Genomic DNA, 18,579 nt, shown 5'->3' with positions numbered 1-18,579 from the left:
GTTTCTGAGCATAATTTAAAATGTCCTGTTTAGATAACTACTCTGTATCCATATTTCTTTCTTATTTGTAGATCTATAAAATGTTTCCTTCTCTTCGTAGGAACAATAAATTCCTCTTGTGTTGTAACTCAGATACAGTTAACACCTGCCAGACCTCTGTTAACTTTGTCAGCAAATGTACTTTCTGGGAAGAATAGAAAAAAAACACAAACAGAAAGGCATACTGCGGAAAGAAGGTACTGGGTCAGCAACAAAGCATGGGCAGATATACATCAGCTGGCCCTTATAAACTGCATCTCAGACTCCACAGAGAGCCAGGTGAGGGTTGGGGGACATGTTGTTTGAAAACACTGGAGGCCCGTGAAGTCTGAGACGAGGAAACCTGGACAGATGTGGCACTATGTTAAAAAAATAATAAAAGACGAAACTGGGGCAAAGATAGCTGAGGAGAAGAAAGCTGCCTCGTCACCTAGTAAATTTTCTCTAAAGGATTTTCTATTAAATAATGACCTGTCGGAGACCTGGCCTCACCACGCCTTACTCACTGCTTTATTAATGATAGAAATTACTTTTTTTGCTTGAATAGTGGTTCAACATTTGGGTATTTTACATGCGTTTCTTTAAAGCATTTGACCTAATGGATCATAACATGGTATTACCATAATAAAATGATGGGAGCTGGAAGCAATTTTCTAGCTGTGGTTTATAAGATGGCAGTGTGCCTGATGAGCGACTAACCTCAGCAGAGCCGTTCCCCGATCCAGGCTGGGACGCCATTATTCAGCTTCGATACAGACTTGGATTCTGCGATTCATGATATATACAGAGCATAATCCTTTCTGCAGATAGAATTATTAAATACATCCAGGAATTGAGGTGCCCAAGGGATATGGGTGTGGAGAAATATCAGATATATTCTGAGTTATAAAATCATAGCTGAAAGCAGACTCCTCAATTCTTCTGTGATGGATGTATAGAAATTGGCTTAAAGATGATAAAGTCGGATGAACTAAATTATTTTATGTGTCGTAAACCTTGTGAATTACTTAAATCCAGCCTTTGCAACCACTAAATAAATTTTCCTTATTTAATAAACTCATTTTTTAATTACCAGTTCTCAAGCTGAAAGGGGTATAGTTTGAGCATTGCTTCCAAACTATGAATCAATGCCTAATGTGTCAACGGTTTGCAACTGTAATTCTGGTCACAAACCATTGATCACTTACCGACTCCCAAGTTAGAGTGGTTACTAATTCGCAAAGGGGAATGCCCCTTTTGGTGCAGTTCATCCTTGTGATACAGGGTGGCAACTTTGGGGGGAGTGGTCCTTAAAGGAAACAGTGCTTGTTTAAAAAAAAAAAAAAACATATTTTCAGAATTGCAAAAACTTGTTTATAACGAAGCATTGATCGTTTTCATTGCATTTATTTTCAAAATGTTTTAAAAGAAAAACTATTGTGATTCGACAAAACCACTCAAAATGTTTTTCTTGTACAGAACTAACCCCCAGATTCATCAAAGTCATGTTTTGCGAGTCCTTAATAGCAAATTTTAAGGATTCGCTATTAAAGACTCGCAAAATGGGATGCATGTAGGAATCGTAATATTATTTGTGATTCCTACTGGTTCCTAATTTGCGATTCACTAATTGCTAATCGCAAATAAGGAATGGCTTTCCCATTCATTCATATGGGCCTAAAGGCCCATAGGAATGAATAGGGAGTCATTCCTTATTTGCGATTAGCAATTAGCTAATCGCAAATGTGCCGCAATTTCAAGGGTGCCAGGGTGTCCAACGGACACGTAGTTTGACTTCGCGATAAATAGCGGTCCCAGATTGCGAATTCGCCTTCTAGGAATGGTTCATGCATTGCATTTAAGGAATCGCAAATTGCGATTCCTTGAATGCAATCGCAATTTGAGAACTCTACGAATTCTTAAATTGCGAGTGCATGAACCATTGATGCATCTCAAATGCCATTTTTGAAGGTGCAAATGGCCGAATTTTGCGATTCGCACCGTTTGCGCTCGCAAAAATGCTTGATGCATCTACCTGTAAGAGAAGACCACAAGCAGTATAAATCAGCGGCGGCTAATCCACTATGGCAGAGGAGCGTCGCCCCCCTGCTAGCAGATTCAAAAGTTGAAAAATAAAACGATAATGAAACAGGTCTATTATTGTTTTATTTTTCAACTTCTAAGGGCCACATCCTGGAGTGGGGGTCTTTGCAGGGACAGTCAAAGTTGGAGTGGAAGGCACTGCTATCAGCGCGCATGAAAAACCCACATGTGCACTGAGCTGTCTCCAACATGAGCTGCGTTGCCGGGTGGGAGACAGCAGGCAGAGGCTACCAGTCTCACTGGGAGCGCAAATCGTAGAAGCTCAGGCCAGTCATGGCTGGCATGACTCACGGGTAGGGGGGTCGGGGGGTCACGCAGGGCAGTGGGGTCACGTGTGGAGGGGGGAGGGTTAATTTAAAATAAAAAAATAAAAACGTTAACTTACCTTTGCCAGCCCAGTCCAGCGTAGTGTTTGCTCCTCTCCTGGAAGCTGGAAGCCTCCCTCCCCTCCCCATAGCCAATCACAACGCTTCAATGGGAGTGTTGTGAATGGTCGGTACGCCGACCAGCCAGGCTCCTATAGGATGGCCATTTTCTTGAAGTAGACTGCACTCAGGCTACATGAAGAAAAGGCAGAGTACGCATGACTGGTTTGGTCGGCCTCATCGGGCCGACCAAACGGTCAGCGCCCTCATCAGTGGCCAAGCCACTCCTCCCCTGCCCTAGAGCAGGACCGCCCGCCCACCCACCCACCCATCAACCAAACACTTCTGCTTTCTCGCAGTGCGAGAAGCAGAAACATAAAATGGTATTTATAATACCATTTTGTGCATGAAAGCAGTGGGGCGGCGCTCCTCCGCCCACATGGGCGGAGGAAGCTAAGCCTGAAGCTGCTCTCATGAATGAGAGCAGCTTCCGGATTGGCAGCAGGGGGAGTGGGAGCCTCTGTCCGTAGGGTAGCCATGAGAGGAGAAGAAGACCGACGATGTGGAGTGATGCAGGTGGCAGGTAAGTCTTAAAACAGTGCACAACTAGACTTCAGAAAAACAGAAATAGGGGTGCAGAAAAAAACCTCCTGTTTAAGGAATATGGAAAGTGGTGGCAAATTTCGCCTCTTTCCAACAAAGCACATGCAGTAAAACAATTTAGCAACATGGACATCATTGAGCATTTAAATCTATATTTTAAAATACAAACCTATCTTTAAAAATAAATACGCACCAGTGCTATACTTCATTAAGCATGGGCGGAAAATCCGTTTCGCTCGCGGATTTTGCGGATTTTCGGTAAATTCGCAATCCGCGAGATTCGCGAATCTCCCGCAAAATCCGCAAATCCGCGAGCAGCGGATTTTATGGCTTGCTCGCACTGTTCGCGTGAGTTCGCAGCTTCCCAGTACAACTTCGCGCCCCGCGAATAAGCGCTAAATTGCAGAAATACGATCTTAGCAAAACTGAAACTACTTACCAGGTTCAAAAGTTCAGGCTCATCATTAGTAGCCATTTCCTGTAGTGCTTCCTGAGGGGCCCCTCCAGAGTTCAGTTGTCAGTTGCAACTATTATGTGACCCTGCTCTGAACCTCAGAATAGTTACACATATGCCACAAAGGTCCTGAATTACAGCTAAGGGAGACAAGCAGGAGCCAGGCTGGAAGTTCAAATCCATTAATCAGCCCCTAATTCATTATTGTCAGTTGGGGCAGGGCAGGTGTTGTAACTAATTTTGCAACAATGAAAGCACTTAGCAAGTGCAAAAGATCACTAATCAGGAAGCACTAAGGAAGCAGGTGCCAGCTAAAAAAATATTCTGTGACACATTAATCAGCCCCAAATTAATTCAGGTCACTTGAGGCAGGGAAGGTGTGCTTTGCTTTGCCACAATAATGTACACTGACTGGACAACCAGAGGGTGCTGTGATGAAACAGAGGGTGGCATGGGTGGGCCAGAGGGTGGCATGAGTAGTCAGAGAGTGGCAGTGGTGACAGAGAGTGGCAGTGATGAAGAAGAGTGTCCCAAACAGGATGGACACGTAGAAACAACAAGTTCGCAAAACTTGCGACCCGACAGGTAAGTTCGCGTTTGCGAAATTGTACAAAACCCTCGCGAACTGGCAGAAACCCGCGCGAACACAAAAACAAAATCCGCAAATTCACGAGAATTCGCGGATTTTGCGGATTGCGAGTTCGCAAATCCGCAAAATTCGCGAACGCGAGATTCGCAAAATTCGCCCATGCTTACACTTCATTGGATACAAAATATAATTTTAAATGTACTACTCTGAGGATGTCTCTGTATCCTTATTTCTTGCTTAGATCTATAAAATGTTTTCTTCTATTAATAGGATCAGTAAATGCCCAATGAATGCCTCGTGAGCTGTAACTCAGATACAGCTAACACCTGCCAGACCTCTGTTAAGTTTGTCAGCAAATGCATTTTCTGGGAAGAATAAAAAAACACAAACTGAAAGGCATACTGCGGAAAGAAGGTACTGGGTCAGCAACAAAGCATGGACATATATACATCAGCTGGGCCTTATAAACTGCGTCCCAGACTCTGCAGAGAGCCAGGTGAGGGTGGGAGGACATGCTTTGTGAAAACACTAGAGGCCCGTGAAGTGTGAGACGAGGAAACCTGGACAGATGTGGCACTGTGTTAAAAAAATAATAAAACAAGAAACTGGGGCAAAGACCATCCGAAAACGTTTCTCCATTACCAGGTGATTTGCTATAAAAAAGAAAACAAAAAAGTGTACTGCAGCTGCTGGAAGGAAGTTAGCTTCACCGGAAATACGTCACTGAGGAATGACACCCATTGGACACAGCAGGGAAGCAGTGGGCCGGCTCTGTTTGGATTTAATGGCCACCTTCCAATCTGTTAAATTATGTAGCAGTGGCAAAGTCTTTTCTAGATGTAAATATGGGGGTACAGATAAATAAACACATTTAGAACAGCCTCGGATTAGGGGAACAACAGGGCCTAGCTGCACTGTGCTTGATAACACGTCATTAACTTGTTAGCACATTATTGCCATGCAATTAACATGTAATTAACTAATAACCTGCAACGTTCCTAAGTGCTCGCTGCAGGCGTTTGTGATCTACTGAATGCAGGTTCGAATTCCGGCAGGGCCGACTTAGCCCTTCACTTTCAAAGGTCAACAAAGTAAGCCTTTAAGAGCTGATAATCGTAACATCGGTTATTTGCGAAAAACTCTGTACTTAGCGCTACATAAAAACATGTTTTTTTATTATTATATATTTCTAAAAGCTGTGGTAGACTCTTTCCATCGCTCTGCTGTGAAATGTTCTACTGGTACACTGCTAGAAAGCAGCACACAGAAGACAGTAACAGGCTATTATTACTATGTACTGTATATATAACTTCTGATATGCACATTTTATATTTTAATAAAAACATTTGAAATAACATAACGTGTATTTGTAAAGCACGCATTCACCTGTAGGTATCTTGTTGCTGAATAACAGATGTTTATTGTTACCCAACGGTACTCATTTTATCGACCTCAGATGGATGAAAGGCTGAGCAGACCCGCCTAGATTTGAACCTGTGACCATGAGGTCAGCCACAAGCCCCTGTAGAGGACAGATTAGACCACTGAGCCCCCAGACCCGGCTGATGTGTTGTTTGAAAGATTTGCGTGTCAATAACAGGGCCGGACAGTGGTGGCTGCCAACTATGTAAATTGGTAGGGTGGCCGGGGGGAGGGGGGTGTACGGTTGGGGAGGGGGAGAGAAATAATATAGAATAAAAAAAAGACTTACCTGCCGCTGCACTCTTGCTGATGAACTAGCCGCCTCGATGCTCCTCTCGTGGGGACGAAAGGAGCTCGGGCTCTCCACCCAATCCAGACGCTGCTCTCACAGCATGGCAGCAGTGCCAGGATTGGTCTGATCGACCTCGTTTGCCGCTCAGACAGTGCATTGCACGACTTTTCACTTATCTAAGATAAACCTCTAATTACATTATTGACCAGTCAGACTGGGGACCCAAAACATCCTTGGCAATTTTCTCGGACCAGCCCTGGGGAAGCCCTGTTTGGCCGTGAGAGGCTGGAAACGCGTGCTTGCTGTTTTTGGGGCTGATATTGCAACACCCGCCCCCACTGCTGCAAAACCAGCCCCCACCCTTCTAGACTCCCCGGGGAAATGCCTGATGCCCGGTACGGCTAGTCCGGCCCCAGGGGTGGCTCCTCCGTAATGGCAGAGGAGCGTCGTCCCGCAGCCCAGCGCCAGCTGATGATAATTAAAATGGTAATAACACAATTTTATTATCAATTTATTTATGCTGTCTGAGCCGTGCAATGAGAATTGGGCATGGCGGGCCTGGCATGTCAGGGACGAGTAGTATGCATTTATAAGTGCGCATGTCTGTTTGTCCAGCCGTCCTAGGCTGGCCAAGCTGACATGCACACTTATTTTTTCCCAACCCAGCTGTGTTGCACAACCAGGTTGGAGAAAAGCCACAGGCTCCAATGCAATTATCTGGCCTCCCCGCCACAAACTGTCCTTTCCACAGCTGCCTGTTGTCAGAACAAAGGGAGAGAGGAGGAGAGACATGCATTTGTGGATTGCTGCCTGTATTCGGCCCTTCCTCCGCCTTCCTGTACCTACCACACTGAAGACATGACTTCAAATATTTGAAAGAGATGGAACAGAGTCCCCCAAGCCAGGCTTCAGCTGCAAAAAAAGACAATAGAGAGGCCTGTTGACATGTAGCAATTGCTTAGGATCACACCAGTGAAACAGGGAAGCCGAGATTGATCCCAGAATTTCCTGTTTCACCATGCACAGTTCAGCCACTGGGAGGTTATCTCTTTGAGACATTTGCTGTTATTGGTTTTGTTTCTAATTATTGAAGGTTTAGATTAGAGCCTTTAATTTAGGGCAGTTTTACCTAGCACAAACCTTGCCTCCGAACATAATACTGGTTGGAAGCAGACACAGACCATGTGATCTGAAATCAGTTTGACTGTAAACCTGAGGACAAATGTGGATGCTACACCACCACTGTGCATGCTGTGCTTATTCTGTATCTAATGGAAGCTTGCACTAATGCTGAGCATGATGCAGTTGATCTGTCGTTAAAGGACGCTTGTTTTGATGCTGCGCATATTTTGCTCAAAGTGCAGCCTGGCATAGAGTTTCCCACTCTTTCTATGCTCTATTAATGAGCGAGGCTTGTACCGATGAGCCCAGGCAGTAATTCTTACCTGTGTGATGAAGTCTTAATCTGTTGTGGTCTCTGCTGAATGTAGCCTTACGGTTAGATCTGTCGACATCGAAGCTGGGGAAGCGGTTCGAGTCTCGGCAACGACGCTCAGCATCCTGTGATTCTGGGCAAATCACTTAATCTTCCTGTGCCTAACAAAAATGAATGTGTCTGTTTGTAACGAAACTGGTGCTCATGTAAAGCGCTCTGATACCCGATTTCTCGGGTCTAGTTCGCGCGATCTAAAACTCGCCCAAAAAAATAAATAAATGAAATAAACACCTTTGTTTTCTAGAGATCTCAATCCAGCCCAGCTGGTCCATTTTTCAACTTCTGCAATTCACAGACAGAGGAGTGGAGACAGAGACATAAAACTGGCACAGCTACTGAGGCATTGAAAGGTTAGATATGTATAGAAACTGAATTTTCACATTATATCTTCCTCAGCTCTGGGATATCATTCTGCTCCAGTTTGAATGTTGGTATCAACAGCGCTTGTCCCCTTTCTGTCCATGCCAGCCAGGCCATTCTGCTTTTAAGCACAAATGGAGTACCAGTGTGTTGGACCTAGCCGTTTTTGTAGGGTTATCCCCAAGCTTTTTGCCTTCCTCTGGCTATTTTTATGACCTTCTTTTGTTGGCTTTAGAACTCTGGGCACATTCAAACTGCTAATCAGTGCTAAAGTGTATATGCTCTCCCCTATAAAACATGGTATGGTTGGTCTCTCCAGGATTGGCATATTTTTTGATTTACTAATAAGTCACTAGTACAGCATGTGCCCAGGGCCTGTAAATCAAATACTACTGGTGGGCCTGCAGCACTGATTGTGCCACCCACATGAGTAGCCCTGTAAACATATCTCAGACCTGTCACCGCAGAGCCTGTGTGTGGAGTTTTGAATAAGCCTGGGCGTAGTTCGCGTAGCCGCACTCCGCGAGCTACGCGAAGATGCACTTGCACTCCGCGAACTACGCATAGCTCCGCGAGCATGCGTAGTAGCTTGCTTGACCCGTTCGCGAGCCATTTTTCGTCTTCGGGAGCGCTGTGGAACTCTGGAACCTGCTCGACACCACATCTCCAGACGTCGCCTTTCTCACGGAAACATGGATGAACGCCTCCTCAGCGCCCGACATCGCCGTCGCCATCCCGGACAGATACAAGATCACCCGGAGAGACCGCGTCAACGAGACAGGAGGAGGCATCGCCATCGTCCACAAGAACACCATCCGCATCACGACCAACTCAGACGACACCCTCACAGCCGCTTAACATCTTCACTTCCAGATACACACCGACCCCAAGACCACACTCAGAGATACCCTCATCTACAGACCCCCAGGACATCGCACACAATTCAGCGAAGACATCGCAGACTTCATCAGCCCGCACGCCCTCGCCTCCGCTGACTACATCCTCCTAGGGGACCTCAACTTCCACCTGGAGAACAACAACGACAACACCACCACCACCCTGCTGGACAACCTCGCCAACCTCGGACTCATGCAACTGGTGAACACCCCCAACCACTACGCCGGACACACGCTTGACCCAGTCTTCTCCTCCAGCAAGTACATCTCCTTTAGCCACTCCACCGGACTACACTGGACAGACCACAGCTGCGTCCACTTCAGCTTCAGAAAGACCACGACTCACCACCACCCGCAACAGGTTCCCCGCAGGAACTGGAACAAGATCACCACCGACCACCTAACCACTTCACTGAGCCAGAACCCTCCCGCCAGCTCAAGGGACCCCAACCAAGCAGCCAACAACCTCACACAGTGGATCACCAATTGCGCTCGCCCAACCAGCCTCGACCACTCGCAGTCCGGCTTCCGCGCCAACCACAGCACCGAGACCGCCCTCATCGCAGCCACTGACGACATCCGAGCCCTGCTCGACAACTGGGAAACAGCGGCCCTCATCCTCCTGGACCTCTCCGCAGCATTCGATACGGTCTGCCACCGCACCCTAGTGCAGCGCCTCAGCAACATCGGAATCCAAGAGAAGGCACTGGAGTGGATCATCTCGTTCCTCACCGGAAGAAGCCAGAGAGTCCGCCTCCCCCATACAGATCCAAGGCCACCGAAGTCATATGCGGCGTACCACAAGGATCATCACTCAGCCCCACCCTCTTCAACGTCTACATGAGCCCCCTCGCAGCCATCGTACGCCAACACAACCTCAACATCATCTCCTACGCCGACGACACCCAGCTGATCCTCTCCCTCACCAACGACCCAGGAACCGCCAGAACCAACCTACACGAAGGGATGAAAGACGTAGTCGAGTGGATGAGGAACAGCCGCCTGAAACTGAACTCAGACAAGACGGAAGTCATCATCCTCGGATCATCACCCTCCGCCTGGGACGACTCCTGGTGGCCCCCTGCCCTGGGCAGCGCACCCAAACCAACGGACCACGCAAGCAACCTGGGCTTCATCCTGGACTCCTCCCTCTCGATGACCAGACAAGTCAACGCCGTCTCATCATCATGCTTCAACATCCTACGCATGCTCCGAAAGATCTTCCGATGGCTCTCCACCGAAACCAGGAAGACGGTCACACAGGCACTCGTCACCAGCCGACTGGACTACGGAAACACCCTCTATACCGGAACCACAGCCAAACTCCAGAAAAGGCTCTGACACATCCAGAACGCCTCCGCACGACTCATCTTGGACATCCCCCGACACAGCCACATCTCCGGACACCTGAGAGACCTTCACTGGCTCCCCGTCAGCAAGAGAATCACGTTCCAACTCCTCACCCACGCACACAAGGCCCTCCACGACCTGGGCCCCAGGTACCTCAACAACCGCCTGACCTTCTACACTTCCACCCACCAGCTACGATCGACCAGCCACGCCCTCGCCGCCGTGCCATGCATCCGAAGATCCACCATGGCAGGAAGATCCTTCTCCTACCTGCCAGCCAAGACTTGGAACTCCCTCCCCATCCACCTCCGCCTGACTCAGGACCACCTCTGCTTCAGGAAGCAACTCAAGACATGGCTGTTCGAGCAGTAGCGGACCCCCCTCCCCCAAGCGCCTTGAGACCCTCTGGGTGAGTAGTGCGCTATACAAATGTCCTGATTGATTGATTGATTGATTGCCTGCATGCTCGGGATGTGTAGCGCGCGAAGTTACCCATGAGGTTTGTCCCGCCCGCTCGCGTCCCCTTATTTCCGGTCACTACTAACGTGTTCGCGAGTTATTCTGTGTGAGATTGCAGTTTCTGCGTGTTCGGCAACTCGATCTTACCGACAAGCATCCTCGCGCACGCGAACATGCTATTGAGCGCGCGAGAACTACGCTACGAAGCAGTTTGCGGAGTATTCGACAACTTCGCGTTCTCCGCGGAGAGCGGAGTTGCCGAAACTCCGCAAACTCCGCGAACGGAGCGTAGTTCTTCGCCCAGGGTTAGTTTTGAACTGCCTTGTCGACCTGGCAAGTGCACTCACTTGCCAATCCCAAACCTTCTCTTTTATTACATATAAGTCACCCCTAAGGTAAGCCCTAGTTAGCCGCATGTGCAGTGCATTTGAAAGGTGGGACATGTACTTTCAAGTTTTACATGTCCTGGTAGTGAAAAACTGCTAAATTCGTTTTTTCACCACAGCAAGGCATATCTCTCCCATACGGTATTATTGGAGCTGCCTTGTAACACTTTACAAGTGAATCTTACAGTTGGAAGCAGATTAAAAATTGGAGTTTGGTATCTCTGGGCTGCAATTTGAAAACGCATTTTATAGTGAAGTTGTTTTTTTAAATTACAGGTCTGAAAATGCCACATTTAGAAAGTTAGCACAGACAGATGATGGACGGAGCACTGAAACCTTTCAGACCCTCACCCCCAGTCACAGATCTGGGTTGAATCCATCATCGTTCTTTAGTTCCCTTTGCCACCTCAGTTTAGACCCAGCTATATGCAAATCAGTCTTGACCCTGTGCCTCATGGGAACACTCCAGCCCAAACTGCCAAGAACATTTGGAAAGTTGGCATTTTATTACTGTATCCATTCTCTGCCTCTGCCTGTCCCTAGAATACACGGCTGGGTCATGGTGACAACTGGGCCTTGTGAATTCACTCGAGACAGCCACACACAAAGGGAGTGGAGGTGTGCCTTGCATATCCTGATTTCCCATCACCAGGCTGATGGGTCTTCCTGAGATAGAGTGGTGGATAGAGTTGACATTTGCACATAAATAGGGCTGTGCCTGTCCCCATACAAAGTGCTGCATACCCACCTGTAGTGTGTCTGGAGCCAAGCTCAACAAGGGCAGGGTCTTGTGCATTACAAAGACCTTTCTTTGAAGTCTACCTACTTCAAAGTCTGAAATGGGTATAAGTACTGGACTTCTAACACAATATACTCAGGACACTTCTGGACTGAGAACATTCTGCTAGGAAGAAGAGCTTTTGTGCTGCCACGAGGGACTGCCACTTTGCTGCCTGCTGCTAACTCTGCCAAGTGGTGCCCATTCGAGTTCCTGGGCCCTTGGAAGTGAGTTTTAGTGCTAACATAAGAAGAAACCAGCACCCTGACTTTGAGCCTGACTTCGGAACCGGTGCCAGTCTCCAATACTGCACCCTACGTGCACTAGAGTCTGTGGTCCCCATTCAATTCAATGACCGTGACTTACAACACAGGACCGACGCCGCAGCTGCGCCTTCGAAGCATTGTCACAGTGTGAGTCTTGAGTACTGTGTTACCGAATTCTGTGATGCCCGATGCCGAATCTGTTGCAGCACCTGTGGCTCTGTGGTGTGACATCAACACCACGAAGTTGATGCCTCACGGCTTGACCTTCAAACCTTCATCGACATCACACCCCCATAGGAACTGAACTACTTTTGCGGTCTTTTCACTGTGTTGCTGTGTGTGTACAAATACTTTACACATTCCCTCAGGGATAAGCCTCACTGCTCTGTGCTAAGATACCAAGGGGATGAGCACCGATTATCTTTGCTATTTACCTTACTTACCCTGACTAGGATTGTGGGTGTATACCTCTGCCAACTAGAAGCCCCATTTCCAACAAGGTGCATTGTTTCACCCATCTGAGCCCTATATAGCCATAATTTGTCAAAATTGAGATAATTGCATTACTTAAACACATTGTTGGTATTTCTCAACGTTTTTTTTTATCCCAGCCCCCCCCTCTAAAAATGTTTTTTACTTCAATGCTGGTCAAAAGGCAAATACAGTTCTGTCTCTTCCTGCTGCCAATTCTCCATCTTCAAAGTCCCCAAAAGTTGATGGTTTCCATACATGTGATATTTACTGATAGTCAGTGCCACTGGAATTATGCAATTCCAGTGGTGTAGCAAGGGGCGGCAGACGTCCCCGGGTGACACGAGTTTGGAGGCGGCAGCCGCTCAACGCCCACCGGGCATACCTGTGGCCAAGATGTGTGAGAATTGCCAGGCACCCTCATCCCCCCCCCCCCCCGGCCATCGCAGGAATTCACCAGCACCTCTCCCCCCTGCTCTTACAGGCCATCGCGGGATGGCTATGCCACTTTGCAATTCTGCGTTGTTTTCCACATAATTATGGTCAGGGCTTAATTTGTATAAAAAAAAGTACCAGAGCCCTCTTCAGGATGCAACCGCAACTTGCATCGGCCATTACCTTTGCGAGAGCACCCAATGACAGCAGCTAAACCTATCCATCACACTGCTAAAAGTGTGACTATTCAGACTGTTTGAGGCTCCAAATAGCGCCGGGATGCCCCTTTGCTGGGGCAGCTGTTGCGCTATACAGATGGCGGTAACATAACCTAACAACATAACAAAGCTATAAGAATGGCTTGGGTGCTTGGTATTAGTTGTTTTTAATGTATATTGTTTTAATAAACAACTGTTGTTCTGCTCATCTCTAAATTACAGAAACTGCACCACCATGTGGCAGCTGTCATACGTGCCAGTTTTGCCAAATAAGTGCTGGTGCTGAAAACCGGAAAGCACCTGCTTAAATAAAGCACTTATTATGTATTTGCCACAATTGCCACATAATTCATCATCTGCTGCATAATTGCAGATTTTAACAAAAGAAACATTTTGTTTCTAGCTCAAATTGGTCAAAAGTTACTAAAAACAGGAAAACCTGTGTTGCCTTGCAGCGGAAGGCCTCCGGCAAAGGCTGATCATTTTTCCAGTTGCTTATTACTGTACTCGGATGTTCAACTGATTTTCATGAGGCAAAACCTTTTCCCAGACAGTGTTAACATGTGAAACAAGCATTTACAATGCAATGGTTTCGCCTTTGTTAAAGTTAGAGCTATTGGCATTGCTCTTGACATTATTTTTATTTATGTATTTTTTAACATAAATAAATGGCATTGTCATTTACAATGCCACTAGCTTTATCTCTCGCAAATGACACACACAGAGCCCCCCCCACACACACAGCCACACAAAGCTCCCCACACACACAGCCGCACAAAGCTCCCCACACACACAGCCGCACAAAGCTCCCCACACACACAGCCACACAAAGCTCCCCACACACACAGCCACACAAAGCTCCCCACACACACAGCCACACAAACCTCCCCACACACACAGCCACACAGAGCCCTCCACACACACCCACATGGCACAAGCAGGCAACAGGGGCACACTGAGGCACAAGCAGGCAACAGGGGCACACGGACGCACAAGCAGGCAACAGGGGCACACTGAGGCACAAGCAGGCAACAGGGGCACACGGAGGCACAAGCAGGCAACAGGGGCACACGGAGGCACAAGCAGGCAACAGGGGCACAAGCAGGCAACAAGGGCACACGGAGGCACAAGCAGGCAACAGGGGCACACGGAGGCACAAGCAGGCAACAGGGGCGCACAAGCAGGCAACAGGGGCACGAAAACTGAGGCACAAGCAGGCGACAGGGGCACACGGAGGCACAAGCAGGCAACAGGGGCACACGGAGGCACAAGCAGGCAACAGGGGCGCACAAGCAGGCAACAGGGGCACGAAAACTGAGGCACAAACAGGCGACAGGGGCACACGGAGGCACAAGCAGGCAACAGGGGCACACGGAGGCACAAGCAGGCAACAGGGTCAGGAAAACAAGCACAAGCAGGCAAAAGGGTCACAAGCAGGAATTGTAATTTAGACGGGGCTGAAGTGGAGAACGGTCAGTAGGGAAGTAGTGTGGCTGGTGCAGTGGTACCAAGTGGTACCAATTATTCTGCAATTGACACTTGCTTTATTCCCACCTTTCTGTTTACAGACTACACTCCGAGCTACTGTAGTGGCAGTATCCTCTGAGCTCGTGTCGCAGAGCTGCCAGGTGGCGCAATGTATATTCAAGAGCACGTATGGGCCCCTATGTATAATATAGTCTCGGCGTGAAAGCAGCAAAATACAAAAAATATGTATGATTACAGCTTTACAGATGAACAGCAGTAAAGATGCATGATTAGAAATAGTGAGTTTAAACTACTAGTGTGAACTTTTTGGGTGTGTTCCTGCCTAATCAAATATATGAAGAATGCTACCTTTTTTTACTGGATCTGTACTATAAATGTATTAAAATGTGTTTTATTGGAATACAAATAGCTTAATTAAATCCCTCCTTCAGAAACAAAAAGAGTAGCTTTGGGTTCAAAAAGTATAAAACGAGCGTCTTCGCTAATTTCCATACTGCGCACTTAAAATATTCCCAGGTGAGTGACAAGAGAAGGCTAGCCCGGCTCGGAAAAGGGCACAGAGCCCCCTTTCTCTTTCTATCTCTGCATCTCCTGCCGAGCACCACGCCCTGCCCCGGCGGCCGCTCCACCCCCCACCTCCTAATGAGAAGAAAGTCCCTCGCACATTCCCGCATGACAATGGGGGTCCCTGGGAACTAAAAGTAAAATACTAAAAATAAAATATTCCATGTCGCAATTAAAGTTACCATCACCCAGTCACTCGTTAATGACTGTAAAAACAGCATCATCGCCTATGTACTAAAGGGAGGAGTAAAGAACCTCAGGATGCCCTTCAGTGTAAAAGTCTTCATTGGCTTAGGGTGCAGGTGAGCCTTACTTTTGTTTGAGAAAATGATTTGAGCAGGCCCTGTCCCGTCCTGATGCTCTATTCATTAGGTAAAGACAGGCACCAAGAAACAAGTTAAAATCTGAGAACCAGAACATTTAACAGACCCTGATATCAAACAAAACAACCTAGGTCTGGACTATAGTCTCTATTAACATTAGGAAATTCCTTCCTGGATTGCCATAGCCCTTTCATGACTACTTACCGACGCTACCAAAGCGCACTACCAACACATGGAGCCCAGGGGTTTAGACACCGATCTCCCACTGCCCAATTGATACTGCAACTGGGCGCCGGGATACCTTTGAAGGTATGATAAGGGCCATGGTGTATAAGAGTTCTAAAAACTGAGGGTACTAGTGAGATAAAAGCTTAAATAAGTTTACTGCTAGAGGGATGTGTTTAGAACAAATACATATGTTTGTTATACCCCTGTTGTGTTCTCTTTTCATTTACTCATTCATGAGATTATAGACTGGTAAAACATGCTGCTCTACATTCCTTCAAGACTTAGCCTGAAGGCTGCTCCCCACAGCTACCACTAGGATAGCTTTCTAATAAGGTTGTCTTTAACCTACCATCAATAAGGGTCGTTTGGACTGGTGCCATGTGCCCCCTAGAATAGCGGACAGCATATGCCAGGCAACCTTCTCCCACTATGCTCACAAGCACCTCAATGGCTCCCTGCGCGTCTCCCATATAGAGCACTCAACATGAGCAGCACACTAAATTTCCACACCTCATTAGAGCACTCCGAGGTATATCTCTGTCCCTACCCACGGGAGTCCCCACTGCCCGAAGGAGCCCCCAGTTCAGATCTACACAAACAACCTATCCAGAGCTAAAGTGCTGCATAAATCGTCGAACTTTCAAACCTGGCTCTCTCCCATGATCAAATGCTTATATGTGGCTTGTTGTTAGAGTGCAGTCCTAGCCGCCAGGGGTGGCAGCACCGTACATAATAAACTCATCTTAGAAAGAAAACAAACACAGGGACTTGCTGCCTGTACGTGTGCTCACACTGCTGGATGTTCATGATATAACCATGTGACGCACCCAACATGGGAATGAGCCATGATTCAAATATCAAAATACGAGCCACCCTGATCTCTGGGCCCGTCCCAGCTAGTAGATGCAGAAAGAAAACAAACGGAGATGTTATGGCATGACGTCATGCCAGGCGAGCCTTGTAGGGGAAGGTTACTCACGTGAAGAGAGCCATTTTTCTAGGGATTTCTCTTCTCTTTTGACATAGTTGTCGTAGTGTCACCAGGCTTTAAGTGGAATCTTTTACTATTGTATACAAGCCCTAGTTGCTGTCTATTCATCTTAATACAACTAACAACCGTCGAAAACCTTGTAGTTCTGCAGTTTACTTGTATCACATAACTGGATGCAATGGCAGAAACCGCCAAACACAATTAGGGCCGCACACTATGCTAAGCCCGGGTGTTTAGCTTACGTAATTTTAACAACGTATATCGTTTTCTTAAAAACTGTACACATGTCTCTATTTCGAAACATGGATTTGGATTGATCTCGAAATGCAATAAGCAAGATCATCCCCGATATTACTAACATGCTAAACTAGATGGTAGCATAGAAAAATTCCCCTCCCAGACTCTCGTGGAACATCATGTCCTTTGTTTTTAAGTGCTTTTATATATTGCCAACTTAACCTGCATCTGTAAAAGTGCTTCACAAAGAAACAGCAGCGCTACATGGATAGAAACTTACCATTGGTCATGCTACAAAGGTACTGTGCATGTGCAGGCAAAACCTGAGACCCCGCCTGCATCGGTACACAACATTAACTTCCAGCCGGCTGCGCTGAATATCTCTAAATATACCTGAGCTCTCATAGCGCTCCCCCACGCACAGCTCGCACTCAATGCCAATCAGATACACAAACAGTGAACACTTACAACATGTCACAAAATGGGTGATCAGACTGCATTTTACAGCCTGCCGAACGGAAATATGACAGGATCATTTAGATGTGTGTCAGCCGCGTCAGTGAGCGCTATCCAGTTGTAGGAAAGGTATCGTGTGTAATTCTGCACAAAGCATAATTGGGAAACCTTATGTTTGTATCTCGTCAAGAAGCGCTTAATGAGGACTGCAGACAAACACTGCCAAAGCACCGAGACAGTGGTGGAGAGGAAAGCTGGGTCCTGTCCCCTGAGTGGATTCTGGCAGTGAGATATGAACGAGCTGGGCCCTATGTGGCCTCGCTCATTGCTTTGCACTGAAACTCCTGGCTGGGGCGTGGAGCCTACAGGGGATTAGTCCATAAAGGTAAACTACAACCATTACCGTGTACCATTCCCAACTCTGGACTGTCACAGTGCGTGTGTGTCCTCTACGCATGTCCATCTAGTTTCTGTTTACACCAAATGTGAGCATGTGTGCCGAATTCACACATGTGAAAACACAGTTCCCCACTTTACCCGAAGGTGTCAGAGCGCTACACAATCGGACCCGTTACGTTACACGAGAGAACTGTTGCAGGAATAGAGCCAACAACATTTAGTAAGAACAGACTGTCTAAGCAAAGTAAAAACAAAATAAATAAATCTGACATTTTAGATGACTAACGAACTTCTTGGCGAACAATAGCAGGCCAGATAATCAAAACAACGCATGTAAAATGAACACAATTTCACACGGCAAGCACAGGATGTACTCCCCCCTATTTTCAAATATCTTGTTTGACATTGGCAAAGCCACTTTGTAAGAGCATTCCTGTCTGAAAGCATTGCCTGCTGGCGGTGATTTCTTTGCTGTGACAAACCTCCTTTAAAAAACGGCTTTATATATATAAAGCACACAATCACCAAAAACGGAAAAAACGTTGCTTTCCGTATTTTTACCGATGCACACGCGCCATTACTGGAAAATCTCTAACCTGGCCAGCTCCTGGGACTCAGCCACACACTGGAGCATTTATACACGTACTCATAGGCAAGCGCCGATATTCGTGTGGCAGCAACAGGATGTGGTGACTGGATGCCCGCATTAACCACATGGTCGAGGGAACGCATTCAGTTCATGACCTGGAGAATCCCTGCCCATACCGCTATACAGGCCAAATTGGTAAGCTCCTCGTGGGGCTATAATGACGTTCTCCCCTGACCCCCAAGGGCGACACCAGCAGTGAAAAACATCACCGCTAAGGTAACTAAATAATGTGCATTTTACAGTACATTTTTATATTGCTGCACTGACCTCACAAGAAACCGCAT

This window comes from Lissotriton vulgaris, chromosome 11 (assembly GCF_964263255.1).
Source record: "Lissotriton vulgaris chromosome 11, aLisVul1.2, whole genome shotgun sequence".
NCBI lineage: Eukaryota > Metazoa > Chordata > Amphibia > Caudata > Salamandridae > Lissotriton > Lissotriton vulgaris.
This window is presented reverse-complemented; position numbering follows the sequence as displayed.